Consider the following 16,699-nt stretch of genomic DNA (forward strand, 5'->3'; position numbering starts at 1 on the left):
AATTCAGAAATTATTAATATTATTATGCATTAATTTTTTTTATTAATTAAAACTATTTAACTTGGTGATAAACTACAGCAGTACTTTTTTAATATTTCTTCTTACCTAAATTAAAAAAAGAAAAAAATTATCAATTAAAACAAAAGCTTCGTCGTAACATATATGAAAAAAAAACTTAATAAATTCCTTCTTAAAATATCGATATAATAATTATACAGGGTGGTCCAAAAGTCAGTTAACAATTGTAAAAGCTGGCTTATCTCTTAATCACGCTTACAGTAAAGGAAGAACACGTTTGGATTAGTGTTCGAAAGTATATCTGGAACACACTGCCAACTGACTTTTGGGCCGAGTTTTATATAAGCGTATCTCATTTATTATAAATAATTTCCTCTCTGAAAAAAAATAATAATAAGCGAAATATTAACACATTTATTTTCGAAATTAAAAAGGAGGAGAAGTAATATTCTATTTATGTATTTATTTATTTTTCTACGACATTAAAATCTCCTCCATTAGTCTATTTAATTTATAATAATTAAATTTTTCAATATACCATTTTAGGTTCTGTGTTCGATATACGGGGTGACTCAAAAGTCAATTAACTGTTGCGAAAAGAAAATATGTAAATATTTAATAATTTTCATCGTGTTTCCAATTAAATTTTTTTTTTAAAGAACAACGCGTTTGATTCGTATTTACAATTATACGTTGTTTAACTGACTTTTGGGCCACTTATATTTTACTTATTAACATTACGTAAAATGTATTCATATACTACGAAATTCCTTTAAAATCCACCCCCAACTTATAGAAGAAAAAGTTTTAAATCATATTTTAGATATTCTAGGATAATTTTAAACTACTGAAAACCTTTATAGAACGTTTCCCAATTGTTTTCTATAAAGTATTCAGCGAATTCCAAATAATCTAGAATATAAGCGGATCATTTCTGAATCGCTCCGTGTTTGAATAGTGAAAATTTAATTTCTCATGCACAGCAACTGCATTTTCAATATAGACCCGCAGGCACAATACAATATGTATTTTTCAGTGTTTGGATCAATATTATAACTCCGACAAAAGGGAAAAGGCGAGAGAAAGAGAGAAGTTTTCCAGAAACCGCCGCCATCTGCTCTTCCAATTTTATCTTCTTCCATCATCTTGTTTTGTTTCTCTCTTTTTATTTTTAAACTAAACACGTATTTAAATTCGTATAAAACCTTTTCTTTAATCATTTTTTTTCTCTCTCTGCGATAAATTTAATTTTATACAAAAATTTGATTAAATTCCTATCGAGAAATATGGATTTACTGGAAAACATTTTTAAAATAGTATTTTTCTTTTTTAGTAATGTTTTGTTTACTGTTTTTTCTCTTGTAAATTTTTGATGAATCTCGTAAACAAGTGCGAGGTGCCATTTTTAATCAAATAACTGTTTTGTATGTATATAATTTATTCATATATTATTATATAATTGAATTCAAACGTAGAAACCTTTAACTTCTTTTTAGCAGTGCTGAAGAGCATCTTCTTAAGGGGGATAACTAGTCTGAACTTCAAATTCAGCTCTACGAGGATTTAAAGGGCGATGTTTTTTTGGAATTCCCCAGGCATCTCGAACACACTTTAAAAATATTCCCACTTAATCACCGAAGACAATTTTTGGCGCATTCAAAATACAAAATAATTGTTGTAATATTCTCAATCTTAATGAAAATAACCTCCAATAATAGGAGCTAATTTTAGGAATTTTATTAAAATATCATCTATTTACAGCTTTTCGTACGTAGAAATTTACATTTTAAACACGAATAAGTTGATTATATTGGGGTTTTATCAACTTTATTGTTGTTAAAAATGCAATTAATACTCATTGAAGATATCATTTAACAAATTAAATAGTTCTCCAATGGATTGTCATAATTTTAGAATCTAGATTTCCATGAAAATAAATTACATCTCGTCGTTTAACTTAAAAGCAAATTCATCTTTAACGTCATTTACGTCAAAATCGACTTACATCTCAATTTATCCATAAGCTTCCCTGCACACATTGTGGCTAGCGCAACTTTAAGCGAAAATGCAGAAATTTTGCTTCTGTCTTCTCTATTTAAAATTAAAAAAGAAAAAAGGTATTTAATTCCATGCCGTAACTACAGTATTACTGATACAGAAACTTAAGGCCTATATAGCTTACTTATCGTATAGTGCCAAAAGCCAGTTGAGTACTTTCGCTGTACACAGATTGATGTCGAGCTGTTGAGCAGATGGCAGTCTTTTATTCAATTGGTAAAAAATGGACGACAGGAGGGTTTCCAGATGTGAAACGTTTATTTCGGTCCTGAGTTCCATATTGTTTAGACCATTTTCCCGGAAAGCCTCGATGATATTCCAGATATTGATCAGGTACACTGGGGCCCAGATAAAAGCAGCAGTTGTGGATGTAGTCTGCATAATGTAAGACATAATACTAGCAGTGCACGATCAAATATACACAGGCCATTTGAGGCTTGCCCTTTATGAACTTTTTTTTTNACTACACGTGGAAAAAAATAATAAAATCGCTGTTGTATATTCGAATATTAATGGCGGAGTGGAATCTCTGTATTGTCAGATTCCAAAAACCCAGATTGGCGCATGCGCTTTACGGAGCACCAACCTCACCCGGTTTAGTTGGTGGAAGCCTAGGACCTCGGGTTGATGCTACACATGAATTTGAATTGGGGACGTAAACAAAACCCTGACGAAAGAGCCGGAATATTACTTAAACAAAAGCTTAACCGAACCGATCTATAGCCGAGTACAGTGGGGACTGATTTCTTCGAAATACTGTATTAGATGTAATAAAGACAGAAATTTTTCCAGTTCAACGAGNAAACATTAAGTTTCGGCGAGAAAATCTACATACGGTGAGCTTAATTGTTTAAAAACAAATTTAAATAAATCAGCAACGAGTTGTTCGACTTTCCCGGCAATATTTAAAATTTTGGTGGCTCCATCTGTTATCATGTTTTATTAACTTAAAACTATTTTTAAAAAAAAAAGTTTAAACTAATATGAAACAGCAAAAAAAGAGCTTAATTTTGAGAGGACAGGGATGAGTTTTATTAAAAAATCGTAAATACTAATGACTATTTTACTCGTCATTAGCAAGTCCGACCCATATTATCTCTCTATTAACGGACTTTTGGGCTCTCCCTTTTAATTTGCAGCAAGTAATTCGAATAAAAATTCTTTTAAATTTTACTCCGTTGTTCACTTAAGAATTAACAATTGTAACACGAAATTGCAATTCTCACAAAGAAAGAAAGGGGGTAAAAAAATCACAACATCGATCAGGTGTCTAAAACTCGCTGCCTTGAGTTAAAGCGAATAATAATAATAATAATAAATTATTATTTTATTTTATTTTTCATACTTTTATGAATTCGACATTTACGATCCGTACAAATTTTTCCAAGTTTACTACTAAACGATCCGGAAAATCGTTTTGGCAGGCCATAAAATATTCTAAGTGTTATATAAACAAGCAATGTGCATTATTTGCTAGAGTACTATTTTAAGAAGTGGATTACAAAGTACAATAATATAAATGCAAGGTGTTTTTGTATAAAATTAGCCTCGACCTAAACTTTTTTTTCCACCGCACAGTGGAGATTTTTTAATATGTAAGCCCGTGCGGAAACTTCGTGCGTGACGTAATAGCATTTTAAATCGTGTAATCCTCCCCTGGAAATGCTTGAAATCTTCGCAATCTTTACTTGCTTCTACACTCTGGGTCACGGGACAGGTCTCATAATCGATAACCGGTCTTGAGTGTAACGCTCGAGCAAAAACCATTACATCCAATAACATTTTTAACAGCACAATACTACAATACTATTGTTAAGTTTCTTATAAACAAACTCTTCCACTTTCAACCTAATTAAATGAAAGTTATTTATCTTGGCTTCGTGATGTCACGTGTTCGTTCTTTTTATAGCGGGGGAAACCATGTTCTTTTTTAGTCTGCGCTTGTGTAAACACTGAATTCTAGAAACGTTTAGAAAATATCTTATAGTAAAAAAAAGGGAGGATTTTTTTTTTATATATATATAATTTTTATATGGGAAAATGGCCGTATGTTCGTTAACGGATGTGTTTGAGAAGTGGAATAAGACGGGAAAAATTAGTCTGAAATGCCTTTTACGATAAAATCATTTTTGCTTCTGCTTGTTTTAAAAGGAAAATCTTTTAATTGTTTTCAGTTAAATGCAAACGGAAGAAAAACATTTATGTCGGTAAATCATTACAAATGAAGATCCTAAATGCACGCGGTTATAAATCACGCAATTTATTAATCAGCGATTAAAAAATTTAGCCAATTATTTAATCGATTTTGTAGTAAAAAAACATTTTTAAAAATTCGTTTCGATCTTCGGTATTTTATACAATTCGGAAATGTTTCTGTCATTTTTCTTAAATATAAAATGTTAAGCAAGTCCTGACTAAATCGAGCTGCTGCATCTTAAGGTTACGCCATTGTTTAGGGCCTCTCACTTTTAAATTTATTGCTATTTTGTGAAGGAAGAACAGTCTAATAATAATAATAATAATAATAAAAGTAATATGTAATATAACCTATAATCAATCGAAAATATTTAAAATAGTTTCTGCTTAAAATGGCAATTTAATTATAAACCAAAATTTGTTTATTATTTAACCCGGAGAGAGGGAATTCCTTACGAATGTAATTGAATTGGCAGAAAGACAAACTGGGAACAAATTACACGAGCAAAGCAAATTATTGATTTAGTGTTTCATTGATAGCTTCGACCTATTGTAGAGTACATATTAATTACAGACTTTGAATTAATTATAGACTGTGTGTGTGTATGTGTCTTCTTATTCAGCGAAATGTCAGGCGCAGATGTAGAGATTAGAATACAAAACTCATTTTGGCGACAGTAGGACGTACCGTATACGTTTTATACTATTTATAGAAGTAAAACAACCGGTTGTACTTTGCACCTAGCTGAAAGTTAGTGGATTTTTTTAGGTTTCCGAAGCGACGATAATAAAAGGGAAGCGGCCTAAGCGACTACACAAACAAAACTCTACGTTAATACAATAAACTCGTGCATGTCAGGATTTTCTAAAATATCGATCGGCCAGTCAGGCATTCCGGAAACATCCATTAAACCCTGTCATAATAAATAAAATCCCAAATTTCTGTGCTATCCTCTATGCCCGTTCTACTGGAAGAAGTGTAGCTTACTCGAATCGTTGTTCCTCCTTTCAATCATCTGATTGCACTTAGATTCCCTACGTTAAATTAATCGAGATGTAATGGTATGTTAACGATTATCTTGTGACTGCTTATTAGCTAACTGAAGTTTTAAATAGGGAGTTATTCAATCGGGTAATCTATCAACAATTGTAATTAATGAACTGTTTAGATCACGCTATTTAAGGGATGCTCGTATAGTTTGATACGTCAGCATGCTCTACACTCCAGTAAACTGGTGGTAAAATAATTATAGCAAGGAAACTGCGATTTTATATAAATATATATCACGCAGGAAGAGCAATTTAGAATTATTTTTACAAACAAATCGATTTTATAGATTAGATAGGCTTATTGTTTATTTAAGTCGCATACAACAGAAGCATTTCGAACGTGAATTAATAATAGAATCGTCGTTATTATTATTCATTATGATAATCTGAACGAATAATACCCCCTTTTTTTATAGGAAGCAAAATAAAGAAAAAAAGCCTTGGTTTAAATTTAAAAGTATAATATAAGAGACGTAAATTATCTTTACGAATCACGTTTATACGGAAGGAAAAAAAAATTAAAATACAAAGCATTACTTTCGTATATTTAGCCGAAAAAAACACTACATTTCCGTATCTTTTAAATGATCTCATGATCGATTAGCAATTAATTTAGTCTTATCTGCAATTTTAAACAGTTTTGTTCTCGATCGCGTGATCGGCTTAACTGAACAACACTGTACAGTAGTACATAAATACTGTGCTTATCTAAATGCTCTTGTAATTAATCACGTGTTTTTAAAATTCGGACCTTCATTTACCGTTTAGCAGGTCTCTGAATTATCGTGTAAATTCGTATATCCGGTTTACTTAACGAACCGGATAGTGTCTGACGAGGGGTGATTTTTGGTAAGCGATCTTACACGAAAGCGTAACGAATTACAAGGAATGGTAGTTTTTATTCTAAATTACAATATTTATGACATTATTTTTGTGTCGAATTATTAGCGAAAATTAAAATGCAAATGCCGAGATAAGACAAATCGAACGGGACTTTGCGACGTCTGGTTTTGATTTGGAAAGCGATGAAACGTCCTTCTTCCATCGTTCGTCGTCGATATCTTTTATACACAATTGTTGAATTACACAAAGAGTAATCGAAAACATTTGAAATGATAATAATGCATTTATTTATTATTTTCGGATGTGAACACGGTCCAAAAATCAGTCGTTCTAATCTAGACCTTTTTATTTAATTACGAATCGATTTAAGTAGTCTATATTTTTCCAATACCGTTAGATAAAATGCGTGATTTTAAACTACAGAATATATATTTCAAATATAAGCTTACTTTACGTTAATTTAAGAGATTTATTTGAGTTTAGGAGTGAATTTACACGGTTTGGTGAAGGGATAAAGACCGCAACTAACCCAAATCTGACCCCTTAGATGGAGCTGCATTTTACAAAATGTAGCATTATTACCAGAATTTTAACTTTATTAAATGCCTAGTTATAAAACAAATTTCGAATATTCTGGGTGATGATGTGAGTAAATAGTCTCATAAATATTTAATATGTATTATGCAAGTGTATAATCGATACGAGTAGAATCGGTTATTCATATTCTTTACGATAGACCTTAATACATGTTTTCACATAGCGTGAAGACAGTATGAAGACCCCCCCAATAAACTTGGGTATCCAATGTAAATAAGTCTCTTACTATTGTAATTATAGTTTAATATAGAACATCAATTCGTCTAATAAATTACTATTCCGGTTTATACAAGTTTTACCGTATATTTTAAAATATCCATTACTCATGATTATTTTAATTATTCATATTATAATCATTGGGTTTTTGATATGTAAATAGTTTGACGTTAAATACTAACATATATTCTACTTTATATATATATATGTAAATCATTAAATGAAAAGTCTGATGATATTGACGTTGATTCGTTAAACATTCATCACCAAATATTTAAATTTTCTTTTGGTTTAGATGGAAAAAAAAATGTTTAACCAAATCAACGTCTATATACTTTAACGTATTTACATATGTTAAATACCGTTTAGAGGACTTTTTAAATGCAAAACTCTCATTCTCGACTTGCCTTTCTAGAGCTTTTTAACAAAGATGAAGGAATCAAAATTTTATAAATTCTGACTCATCTTAGGTAGACACACATAAGCGACTTCTGACTTCAGCCTGTATAACTTAACGCCGTTATAAAATCGAACTGTGTTGCCCATGAGAAATTTTATCATGTTATGCCGACCGGTTGATATACACAAAGATGGTTGACTTTAATCATGTTTCTATCGTGGCAAATTTTCCCTGCTCAATTCAGTTCGGTTTTATGAGGTTGTTTTAAGCGGCTTTTGTTGTATATTAAGGTACCGGTACAATGTATATTTATAATATTAATAACGTATAATAATGTAGCCTATAAGCCGTAGATACGTGTGATAAAATATAAATATTAAGGATGTCTGAGGTGATTAAGAGAGATCCATACCTCGTCATATTATATTCAGCCTGTTGGAAGTTCAGATCAAAACCTTCCTAGACACGAGATTGGGGCCCACCCTCTACATAATTTTACATTATAAACTAATTAATTTATATAGCTACAATTTTTAACGTTATTAAAGTATAGAATTTCAACGGTAAAATTGTTTTATTCTTCCAATTTCGGATCCCCGCGGTTCCTTACGTGATCATACGTATCCTAAATCGGTTTTCAAACTAAAACGTAGCGAAGGGCCTGTCAATTTTTAAAAAAGGCAAACAGAAGTTTGAATGTTTTTTTTTCTGTTTCATTTGATTTTTTAGAAAAGAAATCATCAAGGCGCGGGCCGGATACGAAGCCTTACAGGCCCCCGGGCCGACAGTTTGCCATCCCTGTCTTAAATACATGAAAAGATATCGAGATAGATACGAACGATCTCAATATGTTTAGCTAAAATTTCAAAATTTTTAGGAAATTTATAATGATTTTTATGTGAATTTTTAACTGGAAATCTTAATCGATCGCATGCAGATAATCTCTCAAGCACAGTCGATCATGTGATTCGTATTTCCTAACGCCTCTTCTTTTCTAAATATAGACAACGTTCCATCAAATACATCGATAAAAATTGAATTTTAAATGTTGTTCTATTTCACATTATTAAAAAAAAAAATAACGAAAAATTCATCCGTATAATCGGTAATTTCGTAATTAATTAATTTAGGCCTAATTTAAGCCTAATTATAACCCGGTCTGCGTGTAATTAGGCTTAAATTAGGGTTCGCGTATACAACTTTTTAATTTAAAAAAAAAAAGCTTTATAAATTAATTGAACGTTTAAAATAAACTAAGATTTAATTAAATAAATAACTTAATCGATAATTTATTATTTAAAAAAAAGAAAAGACTATAAATTTACCGAATTCCAATTTGCAATCCAAACGATCAAACTGAAAATGGCTGCCGAAACGTCGTCTGCTACGATTGTCACCAGGTAATTTTATAGTGTTGCCATCTAAACTAATTTTAATAATTTATTAATAACTCGAAGTGGAATTAAAATATTAATAGGAAAGAAATAATAATAATAAAAAATGTCGATTATAAAAGTACTTTTTTGAATTAATTTAACACAAAAAAAAAATAATAATAATAAAAAAATCAATCGAAATTACGGTAAATTATTCGACATTTTCACCGGAATTACTTTAAAGAATGAATCGATAAATTCAAATTTTAAGTAGAATGAAGAATTAAAAAATAAATAATAAATAAATAGAAACGTAAAAAAAACTCTAAGTTTCTTTAAAAAAACTTATATTTTATTATTTTTTATTCGTGAATACGAAACAATTCTATTGAATGAAAAACCTTTTTGTTCGTACTGGTTGCTATGACAACGACTGGCAAATTATCCGATTTAGATCGAACGATAAGTTTATCTTAAAACAGGTAAAAATATAAACTATTAATATGCATCGAATTTAGGAATTTACAAATAATATTTCGTAGCATTTAACCGCGAAAAAAATAAAAATAAATTTCACTTCCTTCTTTAAAAAAAAAAAAAATAATTATTAAAATAACCGAGCGGGAAGTCACGTGATTAATTTAAATTTTAAACTGACCAATCATCAAATGATATTTATTATTTTAAATATTTGAATATTTTCAAATTTAAATCGTTGAAAATATATATACAAATTTGAATTTTTCGGAATACGATCGTTTCGCGTTTTTTTTTTTTTTTTAAACCAAGAAATGTCGAGAAAATTGTTTTTAAAAATGTAATTTAAGTTAAAAATTTGACAACAGATAGCTTTACGTTAAGTATCGATTTAAAATAAACAATGTTGAGTTATTTTTAAATTTTGCGCCACTTTTACGAATTTTATCGTTTTACACTTCTAAGAAGAGTTTAAGATAAATATCGTGTTTTTAAGTTATTTGTATATTTACCTTACCTAATATCTATCGATCCATCGGCATCTACTGATCTTCAGCATCACAAAGCACCCGACTGCTGTTCGTCTCTTCCGTATCCGCCCTTTCTAAGATCATTAAAAGCCGAATCTTTCCGCCATCAGCGCACTCTGGCAACAGAAAATGGCGTAACAAAAAAAAAAGTAAAATTTTCATAAATATCATTTTTTATTCGCGTAATAAATAACTTATTATATTTAATTTTTATGTTGTTTTATTTTTATTATTTAACTCCGATTTTAATAAATTTTAGAGTAATAATAATAATAATAATTTTTTTTTCTAACTGGCAACAGCTAATTTTCAACAGCATTTATTGCTCTTAAATGAAATTATACGTAAAAAATTGATTTGTTTTTTTAAATAGCGTGTAAATTAATAAAATTTAAAGTATAAATAAGATTATTGCATAAATTATTTTTATATAAGCTAAAATAATCGTTCTGATAAGCGGAGGATCCCGGATTCCCGAGCCGCTGAATTTCCTATAATTAACCTGTATTTATTAATATCAAGGAATTTACATATATACTGCTCTGATGGATCCGGGATCGAATCCGGCCGGTCGAAAACCGCAGATATTTTTCGGGTATGTCGAGTTCCGTCCCTCGCCGTCCAGCCATTTTCATTGTGAACCTGGCCGAATCCACGATGGATACGGATAAAAGAACCTCCAAATGCTTACAGGGCGGAAAGAGTTAAAAATAAGGGGGAAATCTAGATAGATGGGTTACCAACAAGACTATAACTTGAATTTTCTTACAGAAATAGTTTTATTTTACTCTTTGCTTTCTAGACACTAAGACGGTCTTTTTTAACCATTCCCATTATAGGTTCAGCAGGCCCACAATGATGGAAGCTGGATGATGTAAGACAGGATGATTGCAGGTCCCCAGAGTAATAGGTTGATGCTTAACCGTCTCGGATACAGTATTTGTGAACGGCATCTGTTATATTTTACCTTACACAGGTCCTGCATGCTTTAAATAATAGGTTCAAATTTGGCATTTTTAGATATTAGATTTCATTCAATTTAATATGCATTAAAATTAGTTAAAGTTGGTTTAAAACGTTTATTCTAGGTCAACAAGGACACACACTACTTTAAGTTTATAGTGTAAAATCCTAAGCCAAGACTGGATTTACCTAAGTTGAACTCTGTGTGAGGCCCCATAACAACCCTAAGCTCAGAGTCGAATTTACTTACTAGCTAAACAGCCTACACGTTACGAGACTCTTCGTTATGTTGTTTGGTGAAGGAAAGGCCTTTTGTAGCTCAAGGGCGCCCCCAAACTTTTGCGCCCTAGGCCAGGTCCTAGTGGGCCAAATGGGAAACTGTTCGCTACTGTCTATGACTCTAATTTTGGCAATTATTTTACATTTCAAGAGAATTCTTTGTCGGTATTCAAGTTAAAGTTTAGAAATTAAAACAAAAATGATTTTAAAATGAGTACACAGAACAAATGCATGTATCTTGTAGACAAACGATTGTTGCTAAGATGCAGTCGAGTACACAGATAATACAAATAAAACCTTTTTTATTAAATACACAAATCAGACGAAGCCATTAAAACTTTTATGTTTGTATTGCTTCTTGTGTAAACACTTTCATTACATTTTGATTTATTTTATCAAAGTATTAACGGCAACATCTGCGCTTCCACTAACTTAAAATGGCCACAAATGACTGACATAATTGAAAATTTTCCATTTGCAGGTATATGTGTTCCATTTTGTTAAAGAAGTACTTGAAATATTATCTTATTTACAAACTTAATGAATTTTTTTAAAGTAATCCTTAAAATAATAATATAATTTATATCCGAAATAGTATTAAAAGTTTTTTTTATCTTATATACAAAACAGTAATTAATAGTTGAACTGTAGATATTATTAATGCTGTAAAAGTGGGACGACCCAAAAGTCAGTTAACCTAAATGTAGGCAATCCGGTTAGTTGGGTTAACTAACTTTTCAGCTACCTGTATTATTGTATATTATCAGCAGAAGCAATAATTTAATGCTCTAAATTTGTTAATACCTTTTTAAGTTTATTATTATCGTACACTAAACACACTTTATACACACTAAATAATACAGGATATACTAAAAAACACACTACAGGATACACATTAAAGTAAAGGATGACAGCCTGTCATACCTCCTTTACTTTAAAAGATACTTCTTTATTTTAGCTAGACTGTCCTTTTCCTGTATTGAAACGAGAGAGGACTCAATTTGTCCTTTATTTTCATTATTAATGCCCGTGTTTCGTAATGGCAATGGTGGATCTTTACGCAACTTTATGTCTATCGATATAACAATCCATATCCATTCCCATGAAAGCTATGGTTTACCGTTAAATGTTTTAAATTCGAAATTAAAGTGAAATTTTGTAATCAATATGAAAACTCTGTTTATATATTTTTTTTAGATTTTCTTTATTAAAAATTAATGTGTTTAGTTAATAACTAAAAGCACTCATTCAATTTTACTTTTTGAGGTTGTTTATTTACTTATTAATTCTTTGTTCTACAAGCACTAAGAGAGCCTTTTTAGCAAGACTATTATGAGTTCAATCAGGCCCACAATGGGGCATCGGGTGGCGAGAGACATCGTTATAGAATTTTTGTGTATATTTATGCTTAAGAGAAAGTAATATATAAGCTAATCTATGGCCCCTCTGCTAGCGGCATGAGCGTTAGCAGAGGGGCCATACGGAGCACTTGCCCCCTCCTCTGGGATTGAATAAAAAAAATCCATAAATTGTAATCGTAAAAGTGATTGAGATATGTAACCTTACACCCTCGATCATGGAATGCTTTGATATAATACTGTATTTTATAATCTACTTGTGAAACCCAAAAATTAAATAAAAAATTTATTGATGTAATTATTTGCCTTCAAGCTTTTCCGAATCCTAAAAAATTTCTGTGGCTGCCCATGTGTAAGGGTGTTGTTTGTGTTGTTTGCTGCGATGACGCATGATACGTAAATGAATGGATGAGACAAATAAATTAAATAGCAAACGTTATCGTGAGGGGTGTTTGTAAGAAAGTGTTTTATTGAGACAGTAGAAACCGTAGAATTTTCTACTGGTGATGAAATTCATGATGATTGATGAGTTATTTAACACTTGATGTATCATTTATCTACCAATCCTGTACCGTCAATCACGTAATTGTACCATCAATCTTGGATTTGTCTCTGTGTCCCACGCCAGATAATTAAGATTAAGGCCGGCTCCCGGGCACAAGACTATTTTTCTAAACTGTGCCAATGAAAAATCCACAGCATTACGAAATTCTAAGCGGTATATTTTGAAATAATCTCTAATGCACTAATATTTTTAATTAACGTTGTTCGGAGATTTTTCATGCTATGAGGTGTGGAAATCAGTAATTGTCGTGCAGAGATGGTAGCGTACGATGAAGGGAAGTCGTGCCATAATCAGTCCCGAAACAATCAAGAAATGGCATCTGAAGTTAAAATGACCCTAGGTTCCGTTGTAGACGCAGAAAAGTGCTTATCCGTTCACATACGATCTGAGGAAAACGTGTCGTTGGTGGATGATGCCACATTGAATTTTAAGGTATGCATCCATATTCCATTTAACAATGTACAAGTAAAATAATTTTCATCATATTTTCTTCAGTAATATAGAAATTACTGTGATTTTTTAATGCCTACTTACTTTCCACCCGCTATTATGGACTTTGAAGAGGCCCTAATACATCTAGGGCTTGTTGAAGTTCGGACTTAAACATATGATAATTTGCTTTGACGCTTTGAGGAGCGGAGAATTTCTCAACTAAATCGTAGAAAAATTAGTGGTTAAAAGTGGATAAGGTTAGGAGATAAAGGATGACACCTCATGATACCTCCTATCTCTAGAAGGATAGCCTTAATGAAGATGATATGCATTATTAACATTTACACTTTTTTTAAACTCATTCCTACCCTCAAAATTAAGCTATTTGTAATTCTATAGTAATTAAAAATATAAAAAGTTTTTTTATAACAAAATTCATAACAGATGGCGCCACACCCAATTTTATTTATTTTGCTTAATAATATAAAAGGTTACGAGGTTTTTTTTTTGTTTTAAAAAATATCAGTCAGGAAAATTACGCAACTCGTTGCTGGATTTTTAATTATGCTGATTTAACATTAATAATAAAAAATATTGATTTATTATAGTTAATTAGCCTACATCTATTGTTTAATTAAGATAAACCGGGGATTAGGAATTTAATTTTTGTTATAAAAAAAGTAACATTTGTTTTTAACTTTTATTAACCAAATAATTTGAATTTTTATATTATACACAAACTTTTTCTTCGAAAACTTAATTGTAAATATATATGACCTTTTTATTTAATTAATTTAAAAAAAATATATAATGAATTCATCTTAAGTAAGCAATTAAAATAATGAGTTAAAAAATAAACAATTTAAAATTAAATTGTTATTTTTATAACCGTTCTTTATTGATTTAAGAAGAAAAATTTATTAAACTCGTCTGAGATAAAAATTGAACTGTAATCGCTAAATAAGAAATTTTAATCTCGGTAATCCAACCTTTCGCTAGTTCGACATGTCGACACTCTGGTATTATCTACAATGTTGCCAAGTCGTAGAAAAGCTTTCAGTAAATAAGTCTAAGCACACTCTAGTTACAGTGAATACGGACTTCATGATGATTCCACTCACTGGGGACGTTCTACACTTATTTGCATATCGAGGAGGACAGAGAATCAAGCTTTCCTCATTGTTTATCCATAATTATATTGAATGGAAAGATGAATATTGGTGACCAGCCCATATGCAGGATTTTTAAAAGGGTAGGATTTATATTCTACACTATATATATTTCATAACATAATTCATTAATTTTTACAATACAGGTTTATGGAATAACGCAGTAAAACACAGACATGCATGCAAAACGAAGAAGAAGATATTTGAACGACACAGAACCACAGAAAAAGCCCTAATAAAGGAAGAAGTACAGAAACAGAAGCTACCATAAGAGGGATTTGGAGTTAAGCCCCAAATCCCCCTTATGGTAGCTTCTGTTCCAGGCTCCTCTTTGAGCTACAGCTCAGTATATGGAAACAGTTTCTTCATTGTTTTAGTCGAATGATAAGGATTGAATCTGGTAACTACACTTACCAGATAAAAAATTACGATTAGAGGACGTGACTTTCGTATGGTTCGGTATGTTCTCATTTTAGAGGGCATAGCCTATCTTCCTTTTGATATCCTATGGTAACACTAGCCATAAACCCAGAATAACAGTTAGAATAAATAGGCCGCGATAGTTGAGGTTGATTTTTATTATTTATTATCCAGTTGATGTGTCGTTCAAGTGTTTCCGTGCTCGTTCTGTGGTCTGCTTTGAAATTTTCCAAAAACACTCCCTGTATCACTTTTTGATCTTCAGAAGAAGTGGGCCATAAATTCCATATAAACAGTGAAAAAGTCCGTAGGAAGTTCCTTTTTAAAAGGAAAAATTTAATTTTATATGGGATTTAAACCAGGTTTTTTTTTAGAAAGTTTACTGAGTAGTTCAAAAGATCAATACCACAAACGTGTTATTTCCCATTTTATATATAAATTAATCTTAATTAAGAAAGAGTAAAATGTTTTTATATCTTTTTCTCCCTGTAACTTTATTTATAAATATGAAAATATTAAGAGAAGGCCTACGGTGCACACAAATAAATTGTAATTTATGTTGATTTATAAGTTTGCTTTATAATTTGGTAATGAAAAAAAGTTACGAGAACATTAAATTCACATCAAGAAACCAGCTTCAATAACTGCCTGCCCTTTTATCACTCTCATACAAGAACTGAAAAAAAAAAGAATAAATACATTACTTGTCATCATTTTCATATTTAGATATTCAGAAATCAAGAGTTTAAAAGTGATTATGATGCTGAAAAGATCACGATAGTAATAAGATAAGCATTATTGTGTAAAGATAAAAGATCCCATGCTAATTTATTTTTAGCAAATCCATACATAAATAAGGCAACCTACGCCAGAAAATAAGGTGCGAAGAATGTTTACTCCTATAAAACTACGTTGCATCATTGTAAACAGCGTTATAAAAACGTTGTATTTTAGAGTAAATTTCGATGTAATTTACTTTTTTCAATATTTTATATAATTAATTTTATAAATTGCATTTTTACGCTTAAAATTCGGTTCAAAACATCTTCAAATTTTAACGTTTCACAATTTAAATCTTTTTAAATTTCGCGCGCTCGAATTTAGCTCCGTTATTGGCTAATTGATATTATCACGAGCTGCTGATTGGTCAATGTCGTAACGACGATTGTTTATAATATTTATTTTTTCACGAAGGATTAATATTAAATATAATGATAGATAAATTAATTGATTTAAAGTAAAATTATTGATTTTAATTTCAGCTCCGGAGGCTGAGAAATATTTTTAATTTGAAAAGTACAAGAAATGTCTATACCAACAACGAGCAGCCATATTTAAGTCGGACGCGTCGCGACGCGCGACACGTTAAATGCATCGCGACATGGAGGATGAATAGAATTCGATGCCTTCCGTTATAAATTTTTAAAAAGCACGTGTCGGAACTCGTAATCTCCGATCTTGGTGAGGCCTCGTGGGATAGTAGGGTCTCCATTGAGGGGTTAAAATTGATCAAGGGACCCATAATTCGTGCGTTGCTACAACAGTTATTCATGCGGAAACATAGACATCATCTCAAAATGGGGGCATCAATCAAACTTTTGACATCGATTTTTTTTTCTTTTTTAATTTTCTGTTGTTTCTCTCTGCGTATTTATATTCAGGCCATAAAATAAAAAAACAAATGGCTAAATATAACCAGTATAAAATATTAAAAGACGAAAACATAAACATCAAATGATTACCAGATTGCAT

The 16,699-nt window shown here is 30.9% G+C and overlaps 3 protein-coding genes across 11 annotated transcripts in view; 1 reads left to right on the forward strand and 2 right to left on the reverse strand.

Moving 5' to 3' along the window:
• The window catches only part of LOC111638180 (dystrobrevin beta-like), a 15,070-nt gene extending 12,540 nt beyond the window's left edge, over positions 1–2,530 (reverse strand). Inside the window, exons 1-2 of the transcript XR_002758809.1 lie at positions 2,201–2,530; positions 2,024–2,109 (exon numbers count right to left, since the gene is read on the reverse strand). The gene's annotated coding sequence lies outside the window, so the exon portion shown is untranslated. The remainder of the gene's footprint in view (positions 1–2,023; positions 2,110–2,200) is intronic.
• The window catches only part of LOC111638220 (dystrobrevin beta-like), a 28,213-nt gene extending 18,325 nt beyond the window's left edge, over positions 1–9,888 (reverse strand). For 2 of the 5 annotated variants that reach the window (XM_023383885.1, XM_023383899.1), the window contains exons 1-2: positions 9,749–9,888; positions 8,704–8,804 (exon numbers count right to left, since the gene is read on the reverse strand). The gene's annotated coding sequence lies outside the window, so the exon portion shown is untranslated. The remainder of the gene's footprint in view (positions 1–8,703; positions 8,805–9,748) is intronic. The other 3 variants (XM_023383921.1, XM_023383904.1, XM_023383890.1) reach the window with 2 other exon arrangements.
• Positions 1–16,699, forward strand: part of LOC111638271 (vascular endothelial growth factor A-like) — a 47,800-nt gene that overhangs the window by 19,784 nt on the left and 11,317 nt on the right. The window contains exon 1 of one of the 5 annotated variants that reach the window (XM_023383958.1): positions 9,156–9,236. The exons of the other annotated variants lie outside the window; for them this stretch is intronic. The gene's annotated coding sequence lies outside the window, so the exon portion shown is untranslated. Of the gene's footprint in view, positions 1–9,155; positions 9,237–16,699 lie in introns of those variants that run through there. 5 annotated transcript variants of the gene reach the window in all.

The sequence above is a fragment of the Centruroides sculpturatus genome, unplaced genomic scaffold, assembly GCF_000671375.1.
Source record: "Centruroides sculpturatus isolate CEXI.00-Female unplaced genomic scaffold, Cexi_2.0 scaffold142, whole genome shotgun sequence".
Classification (NCBI taxonomy): domain Eukaryota; kingdom Metazoa; phylum Arthropoda; class Arachnida; order Scorpiones; family Buthidae; genus Centruroides; species Centruroides sculpturatus.